Source organism: Piliocolobus tephrosceles, chromosome 4 (genome assembly GCF_002776525.5).
Source record: "Piliocolobus tephrosceles isolate RC106 chromosome 4, ASM277652v3, whole genome shotgun sequence".
NCBI lineage: Eukaryota > Metazoa > Chordata > Mammalia > Primates > Cercopithecidae > Piliocolobus > Piliocolobus tephrosceles.
The window spans coordinates 13,887,168-13,898,439 of record NC_045437.1 but is presented as its reverse complement, the minus strand read 5'-3'; the positions used below and the strand labels follow the sequence as shown (position 1 = coordinate 13,898,439).

The window sequence follows — 11,272 nt, the reverse complement described above, 5'->3', positions numbered from 1 at the left end:
TTTTAACTAGCACAATGGGTGCACTGTTTTAACTAGCGCATTGAGTGCGCATTACTTTAACTTGTGTATTCAGCTCATTGTTTTAACTTGTGTATTGAGCGCATTAACTAGTGTATTGAGCACATTGTTTTAACTAGAGTATTGAGCGCATTGTTTTAACTAGTGTATTGAGCACATTGTTTTAATCAGCATATTGAGCTCATTGTTTTAATTAGTGCATTGTTTTAACTAACACATTGTTTTAACATATGGGGTGCACATTACTTTCATTACTTTAACTCGTGTATTGAGCGCATTGTTTTAACTAGCGTACCAGGGCGCACTTTCACTCGTGGATTGAGCGCATTACTCTAACTAGTGTGTTGAGTATATTATTTTAACTCATGTATTTAGTACATTTTTTTTCTTGGGATTAAAAGAAGAGTGCTGTAAGGTATTGCTGCACTCGCCACCTGATTTCGAGGCAGACAAAGAGCTGCTGAGTTGTTTGTCCCACAGTCTATTATGTTATAAAACACAGGTCCGTTCCACTGCTAAAGAAACGTCTCAAGGACAACTTCGGGACCTCTCAGCCTTGAGAATGGATACATTTAATGGAATGTGCTTCTGGGCATGAGGCCAACCCATGCAAAAGAGAAGTATCAAATATTTCTAACTTGAAAAGAATGTAGAGGTACATAAGTGACACCTTTGCTACAGTTCACCTGCCTGTAAGATCTGCAGGAGGGTTAAGGAGACTTTTTAAAAACGATATAGTATATTCTGTATATTACTCAACTTATGTAAACAGAAAAATTAGGTCACCAGTAAGCAGCAAACCTGATGATTACTGGAAAGTGCATAGAGACTTGAAATAAGGGCACAATTTCAAAAATTAAAAGATAAACATTATTTAGTAGAAAGGGCTAGAGGAAGCAAAATACAGTATTTTAAAATTAATAGAAATTTGTTTTTGGCCAGGCACAGTGGCTCACACCTATAATCCCAGCACTTTGGGAGGCTGATGTGGATGGATCACCTGAGGTCAGGAGTTTGAGACCAGCCTGGCCAACATGGTGAAACCCTGTCTCTACTAAAAATACAAAATTAGCCAGGCGTGGTGGTGCACACCTGTAATCCCAGTTACTTGGGAGGCTGAGGCAGGAGAATCGCTTGAACCTGGGAGGCAGAGGTTGCAGTGAGCCGAGATTGTGCCATTGCACTCCAGCCTGGGCGACAAGAGCGAAACTCCGTCTCAACAACAACAATAACAACAAAAATAAAAAAAAGAAAGAAATCTGTTTCCAAGTATTTTAGGAAGTTTTAAGTTGGAAATAAAAGCTGCTATAAACCAACCACTTAGGATTATAATGGGTATTTTTCTTTTATCAGTGATTCCTTCGGACAGATATATAAATACCAGGTGAAACTGTATTTCCAATAAACATGAAAATAAATCAAAGGAATATGTATAAATTCCAATAATAATTTCCACTTTATTAAAATAATTGCAGACAGCTATGAAAGCCAGCTAATATTCAAAACCAAACTCCCCATGAGGCTGTTGATTCTACGTATGGGTAGATGACTCAGATTACCAAGTGATCCTGAGTCAATATATCTGGTCTAAGTAACATTTTAAAGACACGCTTGTGACATCTTTCTATTTAAAACATACAAAGATAAGCAAATTACAGGCCTTTATCTACCCAGTCCAGCCAGCTGTACCTCCATTCCCTTCCCACACAGTGCTGTCATCTATTTACTCTGTGGCCTCAACTCCATTGCCAATAAGGTTGGCCTGGGGCTTGCTGCTTCCTTTCCAGATGAGAAAGACAAAAGCTGATCCCTTCCCATGGCTACTCTGCACAGAAGCAGAAGAGCAAAGCTGGAGACCACCACCACCTTCCTCTCTGTTTAGAGGCTGTGGTGTGGGCTCATTCCTCAGTACACCAGTGCCCTCTAATGGACAAAATGACAGTCCCAGGGTCATGGCTGTTCCAAAGTGGACCACCCACACTTGAAACAGCTACCGTCGCTCAGCACCTAAGTCGAATGTCAGAAGGCGGAAAGCTGTTCAGAATGTTTAGCTTAACTCCCTGTTTGTAATGAAAAGGAAACCAAGGCCCTAACTGCAAGACTGAACGTGATGGTGGTGTGATGGTGGTCACTGGACTAGCAATCATCTCGCCATCTGAGCACCTGCGTGGAAGCGGCCCCTGACCTAAGGCTGTGCGTGTGGTGAGCCATCCATCCTCACAGTGAACCAGGGGAGGGACAACCCCTATCCTCTTACAGACGAAGACACAGGCAGGGCCCTCCATGACTTTATAAGCCCGAGTGTGCACTAGAAGCCAGGATGCCTGCCTCAGGGCTCATCTTCCTGTCTACACTGCCTTTGCCCTGACATACAGGTGAGATGAGAAAGGAAAGAGCTCCTCCACTTTTGTTGCAGAACGGTTCAGGCTATTGGGTAAGTAACCTCTCAGGAAATGATGCTGTCACAACGCTTAGCAAAACTGAGTTAGGGTAAATCTGCAAACAGTTACCAATCCTTGATTAGATGTAACAGGAACCGGCCACAGGCAATGCTTCCCCTGAGTCCCGCTGCAGAGTTCTGGCCATCCTGTATAACCTATCTGTAAAATCATTTTCTGTAGTAGGTCCCTACTATCTCATACTCACTATTTGTGGACTTGTAGAGTATTTATGGATTCCCATTTCTAAGTAATTACTATTTAAAATTTTGTTTAAAAATTTCTCTCTTTCTCTCTGCTATGGTTTGTTTGGCCCCACCAAGCCCCACACTGCAATATGATATCCAGCGTCAGAAGTGGGGTCTAGTGGGAGGTGTTCCGGTCATGGGGGCGGATCCCTCATCAGTGGCCTGGTGCCACCTCAGCGGAGGGAGTGAGTTCTAACTCTTAGTTCCTGCAAGAGCTCATTGTTGAAAAGAGCCCACCACCTCCCTCCTCTTTCTCTTGCTTCTCTCTCTCCATGTGTTCTGCACATGCAGCTCTGGCTCCCCTTTGCGTTCCACGCTGAGTGGAAGCAGCCTGAGGCCTCCCCAGAAGCACATGCTGGTGCCATGCTTCTTGTACAGCCTGCAGAACCGTGAGCCAAATAAACCTGTTTTCTTTAGAAATGACCCAGCCTCAGGTATTCCTTTATAGCAACACAGACTAAGAAACACATACTAAACCCTCATCAAATAGGAGAGTACTTCAAAGCCCACCTCACAACGACATACAATGTGAAAACCAACGTAAATGATATTTTTCCTTTAAAATGCAGAGGTGTTTGTTGCAAATACTTCCTAGAATAGTTCTCTGTCATCGTCATGCATCGTGTCATTGTCATCAGCTCCATTTATTGAATGGCTGTTCTATACTCTGCTTGGGGGGGCAATACAGGTCCATGATCTCAACCACAGAAAGCTCTGAAATTCCAAATATTGTTTCAAAACTTGGTTCTAAAAATTCATCTGTCAATAAAACCTAACCTGAGGGTACTTATAGTCTTTACTGAGTCCTTAATAAGTGCAAGTCCTTGAACATTCAGCTATAGAAATAGCCACGCATTTGATTATGGGGGGCTGTCCACATGCCACTTGAAGTGTTAGTATTATACACTGTGTTACTTTTCTAATCTTTGAGAAATTCTGAATTCTGAATCACAAATAAAGGCTACAAATAAAAAGAGAGCAGACTTTTATCATTATTTCTATTAAGTAAGAAACTGAGGCTCGGGTAAGTAACCTGCCCAAGAAAAGATATTCAAATAGAGGTCTTCTCAACTCCAAGCGCACTACATTCCACTTCAGTTTGTAAATACTGTCTGAAAACCTTTAGAACATTTCTAAAACTAGAGTTCCATCTCTAGAATTGCTACTTGAAAAACTACATAATACGTCTGACATAAAGCAACCAAGAACATAAGCTAGTCTGTTTTTACAGGTAATTCTGGATCCAAAGAGCACGCAGAGAAAACGGACAATCATCTGTCAACTGCAGCCACGGTGGGGAGATTACTCAGATTACCAAGTGATCCCGAGTCAATATACCGGGTCTAAGTAACATTTTAAAGACACACTTGTGAAATCTTTCCATTTAAAACATACAAAGATAAGCAAATTACAGGCCTTTATCTACCCAGTCCAGCCAAGAGACAATACATAATGAATTAGTGTGTTTTAAGTCAAATTAATGAGAACCCCTTCTAAGTCACAGCTTATGCAAGCAAACATGAAAATAAGCTCCTCTGATTCTACAATCGATTTAAATAATACATAAAACAAATGAAAAGCAAATGTAAATCTAAAATACTCTGAATTTGTTCTTTTTTATACAAAGTCAGATTTTTTTCCAGTTGCAAAATACAGATTTACTCCCTGCCAGCCCACATTCTCTATAAAGCCAAATTACCAACCTGGTTCCATTTATTTTAGTTACTCACAGCTCAATCACTGTCTTTTATTTAAATCGCTGGGGAAACTGAGAGAGAAATGAACACATTGCATTTTGAGCTTTCTTGACTATCAAATCAATGGCATTTCAGTGAGATACAACAAAAGATGACTCGTTGACTAAGCAACATCATTTCAGATCAGTTAAACGTAAGTAGGTGGCCATAAAAGAAGATTTTCATGTAGATAATGTTAATTTTTATTAAAGGCTGGTGTTTGCAAGTGCTGTAAGGATAGTCAATGTTATGCTATTAATGAAATGTACTTACAAAGTAAAAATCACAAAAGAACTGAGTTTAAATTACTGGAATTCACATACTCATCCTGTGTTAGTCTAGCTTACACTTTCTTTTCTAGTGCTTTGGCGTATTTTACTCATGAAATCACCGGTCTTATTTTTCCCTTTCCCATGGAGGCCAAGCTCAGGAAGACCCCAGAATGCATCATTCACCCCCAGCTGTCTAATTGCCATGCAGAGGGGAAAGGGAGGCCTGAGGCAGCTGAGTGGGGCTGGAGAGTGGTCACTGGAGCTCCTTTTCCCTCCTCACCTTTTCCCTTTCCATTCATTCCCTCCTAAAGGACTAAATCTCTCTCTCTCTCTCTCTCTCCTTAAGTGGCTGTTTTGCTTCATAGTCACGGGCAATTGAAGCTTTTAGGAAAGCCCCTTCCCTGTGACTAAAACCACCACTCGAAGATTCTTTCTTCAGTATCATGTTGATTTTACTTTTTGCTTTGCTCCACAAGGTAAGCATCCTCCTCAGACACGGAGCGGTGACACAGTAAAAACACCAAGAGGTTCTCGGCGCTTCTGCCCAGCCACTCGACTTTTCCAAGGCTCGCTTTTATTACCTGGAAAATGAGTGGGCTCCAGCTCCAAATTCTATTGTGTGTGTGACAACTTTTAAAAGTGAAATGAAACAGACACAGAATTCAACACACACCTGTGGGCTTCGGGGACCAGGGAAAGAGTGGGAACTTTTGAGGTCTAGCATTCACCACGGACTGACAGTGAAAATGTTTTGGGTGAGGGGTGTGTGGGAGGGAGCCAGCCCTTTCCCCAGCCTTTGTCCTCTCACTGTGAAATCTGCAGCTCCTTCCCGGCTGTGGTTCCAGTGATGGCTGGATTCCGGTCCCCTCTCCTCTGTGCTCACTACTGCAGAAGGTAATTAGGAGCTGGTTCCAGACCCACCAGGAAGATCAGCAGGCGGCCTCTACCTGCGCCCAGTGGTTCCCAATCCAAAATCAAGTCTGTGCCTCTACTCAGCACTCTCTAATTCTAGCAGAGAACTCAGAGAAGATGGCAACCCTGTAGCCATTCTAATCAAGAGACACAATCGAAACTGCGAGTGTGGGAGTGTAAACAGAGGCAAGTGTTAAACAGCTAGGGCTATATGATTCTGACGAGTGTAATCAGAAAACTCCCTCCTGACTCAACGAGCAGATGACAAGGGAGTTCAGGAACTCAAACTCCACTTAAAAGCTAGGTCTAGTGTAGGCGATGCTAAACCTAGAGCTTGTGAGTCAGGTTTCCTGCAGAGCTGGCTTTTGCAGGCTGAAGGAATAGGCCGGGACCCAAGACAAATCTGTGAAATGACTTCTCTATAGACCTGGGATGTGTCACTTTGCCTCTTGGACATATGCCAACTTCCCTCCTTCAGCTGGAATTCAGCATAAAAGACCCTCATTTTGCATTCAAATGACCAAAATCCTCATAAGAGATCTCACACTTTCAAAATTCCCATGCACTGAAATGATCACTTCCTTCCTTGGACACCCCCAGTTCCCCAATATCAAAAATTCCATTCCTTTAGGCAGATCTCCTAGATACAAGACCAACCCTCCCCCATTTTAGAATAAATGAAGCAACTTTTAACAGCAAAGAATCTTTAATTAGCAAAATTGGGGAATTTCTTAAATTCCTTCAACTACTCATTCAGTCATTCAACCAATACTGACATCTGCTCTCCCAGACACTTGGGAAACACCAGTGAATGAAACGCTGATGGCTGTCTCTGTGGTCCTCACATTCTTACTCTCCAAGACTTACTCGCCCATGACTTGCAGGGGCGTTGTATTAGTCTGTTCTCATGCTGCTAATAAAGACATACCCGAGACTAGGTCATTTACAAAGGAAAGATGTTTAATGGAGTCACAGTTCAGCATGGCTAGGGAAGCCTCACAATCACGGCAGAAGGCAAAGGAGAAGCAAAGGCACATCTTACGTGGCAGCAGGCAACAGAGCTTGTGTAGGGGAACTCCCCTTTATAAAACCACCAGATTTTGCAAGATTTATTCACTATCACGAGAACAGTATGGGGAAGACCCGCCCCATCATTCAATTACCTCCCACTGGGTCCCTCCCCTGACACGTGGGAATTACGGGAGCTACGATTCAAGATGAGATTTGGGCGGGGTCGCAGCCAAACCATATCAGGCGTCCACATGGGAACCTAATCAGGTTCCTGGTCTTTAGGTTCACTCCTGCTATCCACCCTCCACTGCCTACAGCATCAAGTTAAAAGGCACAGAATAGGGGGTCCTTTGGGCTTTGAACTCAATGAGGTGAAATGGGTAAAGTTCAATAGGCCAGCTGTGAGCATGGAGACAGGAAAGACACATACACGGCAGTGAGCACCCACAAAGCACCAAGATGAGCTTGGTGCTGTTCAGACGTCACACACAGTCCTGGCACCATGCACGACATTCGGTGCAGGTAAGCATGAGCTCCTTCAACAGGGGCCCAAAACCTTCGTCGTGGGGGCCACGTTTTCTGTGCCTGGCCCCATGTCACCTTGCTGGCACCAGCGCCATCTCATACCTCCCCATCCACATTAAGCACCTGCTGCTCCTTGGATGGATCCTGCCTCTTCTGTCCTACTCTCGCTGGAATTCCCACTGCCCACTCCTCAATCTACCAACCTTCTCCTCATCCTTCAAACAGCTGCTCAAACTCCACCTGTCCACGAAGATGTACCTAGTAGCCCTCAATATGATAGCTGCTACTTGCCCCTCTACTGTAGGACCTTTCATTTTTCCTTATGCATTAGACACTTGACGTTTGAGAATTCAGAAAAAGCTCTGAGGAACACCCAAATTTGCACAAATCACTGAAATGTAGATATGCCCCATCAAAATGTATACGCTGTAAGGCAATCAGACACCACAGAAGAGGTGGCAAGTTTTATTTACCCCTCACTCCTGATAGCACCTTGACAGGCAGGATTCAAATTTACGCCTTAGCAAATTACACTCCACAATAACCAAAGACCCGAGTGTTGCAGATGAGCCTGGCACAGTCAAATTTATTAGACTACGAAACCATCTGCTAAAAACAATCTACTCTTATCAGATTATAAATTCCTTGAGTAAAGGAACTTGGACTCTGTCAACATATTTATCCCTGAAACTTTCAGAGCATCACACATTCAATTAAGGCATTTTTAGAAAGAGAAAAAAAAGAATAAAGTTCTGGACAGGAAGAATTTAGAGTGGACTAGGTTTGCCTGATCAGTTTTTTAAGAATTTTATTTTAAAAATGGTCCAACATGGCCCTGGAGGGTCCTGCCAAGAGACACTTGCAAGGGGGTGGCGCTCACACATGAAGAGCTATGGGGGAAATGGGGGCTCTGCAGAAGGCATCCCTGCTGAGGGGCTTCCTCTAGGGAACTCATCTGGCTTCAGGAAAGCAAACCTATGGGGCCACTCACTGCTCCTGACACGCTGGAGTAACTAAATCTCAACAATCCAAGAAGAGCCAGGCCAGCCGAACGGGCGAGGCAGAAAAACAAGTCTGATGGTATCCCCTTTGGACTACTTCTACCCATCTGAACAGGCAAAGCAAAAACAAGTTACCTTCTTAGAAAAAACTAAAGCATACTCTAAACTAGAAAACAGTGTGTGGCAGTAACACAGCTATTCATTCATTCATTCAACCAAACCTTTGCTGAGAGATACTCTGATACTAAACACAAGGCAATGGAGAGATGCATATTATTTGATCATTAGGAAATGTGATAAAGAATTTCCATTTTCTTTTTAAGTGAACAATGGCAAAGGCAGCCAGCATGTGCGTCTGGGAGAGTCCTCAGCAGGTCTTCCCAACTCCCCGCCCAGCTCTAAACTGGAAGCACGGTAAGTGTGCTACACACAGCAGCTTCAACCACCTCTCCTGCCATGCCCGACTACCATCTGAAATGCCTTCTACACAGAAGTTATGAATTGGCCTCTGCTTATTAAGAGGGGAAAAAAATTAACCACAAACTCAAAATTAACCATGTTTTACAAACCAAACTCCCTCTGTCATCCTCCCCCATTTGGTTCCTCAGGGCCCACTAACAGACATACTTGTTCCTTCAAATACTTTTCAACAGACAAGCATTTCCTCTTCTGGGGTGGCGTGCATAAAACTGTAATCATTCCATGCCTCGCCTATTGTTCAATAATTTGCTCTTCCTTTTTCTCAATGTATTTACAGGTGCTTTTGCATCACCCAAAGCAATCAAATGAAAACCACTGTGGGGTCTCTAATAGGTTTACTATGTTCTTACGGATTTCGGTTTACAAATTTATCTTCTGCTGGTAACGTCCTTCTAAAGTACTACTATTTTTCTTTCATTTATTCCTGACTTGCCTCTCCTACTCTACACTTAATATGGCAAAAACTTCCCTATGTGTCATTAATTCCTTGAGTTTCAGAAACACGGTTTTGGTTTTGACATCCTATTGTCACAGTATTTGCTCTGATTAATCTTATCAGCCTCACTCTTTACCTCACAAGTCAAAGCCTACAGAGCAATTTCTTGTTCACATAACAAGTCCAAACCATTCCAGATCATTCATCAACAAAAATAATTACCTTCATGAACAGTATGTATTTTCTATGGAATGCTAACAGGACCACGTATGCATTATGTGTATTGCAAAAAAACACTTTCTCCTGCTGACATCCAAGCCAACATGCTGTTTGAGAGGGGGAAGAAAGCTAGCTTAAATTGGCCTCATAATTATCATAATTACCTTTCTACGTGTTCGCCGTTTTCAAACTCAAGCATATTAAGTATTTGGCGCCAAATTAGATGGCCAGATTCAGCCTATTCCCAAGGGCTTCCTTACCTTGTGCTCTTTTCTAACCTAAGCATGAGGTTAGAGAAAAAAGAGCCATGAGAAACGGGGTGTGGGGGGAAGGAAGGGTGTCCCTGCTGCTGCTCCCTCGGGTGAGTTAATGAGACCCTCTCTTGAGAAGTGCATCAGTCCACAGATGTGGAATTACGCTCGACCCAAAGGATACAAGGGATGTGGGGAAGCTTTCAACAGCTACATTTAAACTGCCAACATTTCATGGTTTGTAGAAGTTTTTGGACAATTCAAAAACACGATTATTCATGATTTCATTCCCACAATGTCTGTCCTCTCAATCCCTCTTCACCACTGGCTCCCTCTTCTTCTTTCCTGCACTGTATTCTTTCTCCGGCAATTATCTTCTTGGACTAAAACAACATTGTTAAGCATAAATAATAACAAAATGATCATTCCTGAAGCACTTTGTATATGTAACCTTCGGAGAACTCAAAACATAACATTAGAATCAAAGCATGGTGTATGAAAATTTAAAATTACAGGGCCATTCAGAGTCTTCTTTTTTTTTTTTTTTTTTTTTTGAGATGGAGTCTTGCTCTGTCGCCCAGGCTTAAGTGCAGTGGCGTGATCTTGGCTCACTGCAACCTCCGCCTCCCAGGTTCAAGTGATTCTCCTGCCTCAGTCTCCTGAGTAACTGGGATTACAAGCATGAGCCAGCATGCCAGGCTTTTTTTTTGAGACGGAGTCTCACTCTGTCACCTAGGCTAGAGTGCAATGGTGCAATCTTGGCTCACTGCAACCTCCGCCTCCTAGGTTCAAGCGATTCTCCTGCCTCAGCCTTCCAAATAGCTGGGATTATAGGCATGTGCCATCAGACCAGGCTAATGTTTGTATTTTTAGTAGAGATGGGGTTTCACAATGTTGGGCAGGCTGGTCTCGAACTCCTGACCTCAGGTGATCCACCACCCTCAGCCTCCCAAAGTGTGGGATTACAGGCATGAGCTACCTCACCTGGGATTTTTATATGTTTATATTTTTATATTTTTAATACAGACAGGGTTTCGCCATGTTGGCCAGGTTGGTCTCAAACTCCTGGTGTCAAGTGATCTGCCCATCTCGGCCTCCCAAAGTGCTGGGATGACAGGCGTGAGCCACCGCGCCTGGCCCATTCTGTGTCTTTTGAACTTACCAGACTCACGTGAAGTGAAGGATGATGACAATGACGGTGAATGACATACAGAGAATCTCATTCTCATCGGAACACAGGGCGACTCTCCAAATTCCCAGACCATTCAGCAGAAAGCTCACTCACCTTCACATGCCACTCAGGGAGACGGACACCTGAGACAGTGAGAGTGGCTCTACTGCAGGCTTATCACGGCAGCTCCCAGCCAACTTCCTGAGGCCATGGGCTGCCCTGCATTCTCCGGCATTCCTCCTCCCCAGAGGTGACACCTCATCCATTCCCTTGTCTTTCCCTCTATTTGGGGGCAAGGACATGTCTAATATCTTATTTATCCCTAAAGCTATGTCATATTTTACTCCCATAGCTTTAATCCTTAAAACTCTTATTCTATCATAAGGAAGCAAATCAATGGGGAACTGGACTTACTTTTGTTTCTTTAAAACAAAAGAGATGTCAACGGCTTAGAAATGAGTAGTCATAAAAGTCTACTTTTCATCAACGAGATAACTAATTATAATGCACCTACTGTGCACCAGGGACTGCACTATCTACACCTACTGTGCACC

The 11,272-nt window shown here is 43.3% G+C and overlaps 1 protein-coding gene across 1 annotated transcript in view; it reads right to left on the bottom strand.

Moving 5' to 3' along the window:
- Positions 1–11,272, bottom strand: part of TRIO (trio Rho guanine nucleotide exchange factor) — a 365,512-nt gene that overhangs the window by 179,658 nt on the left and 174,582 nt on the right. The gene's annotated exons all lie outside the window — the stretch shown is intronic.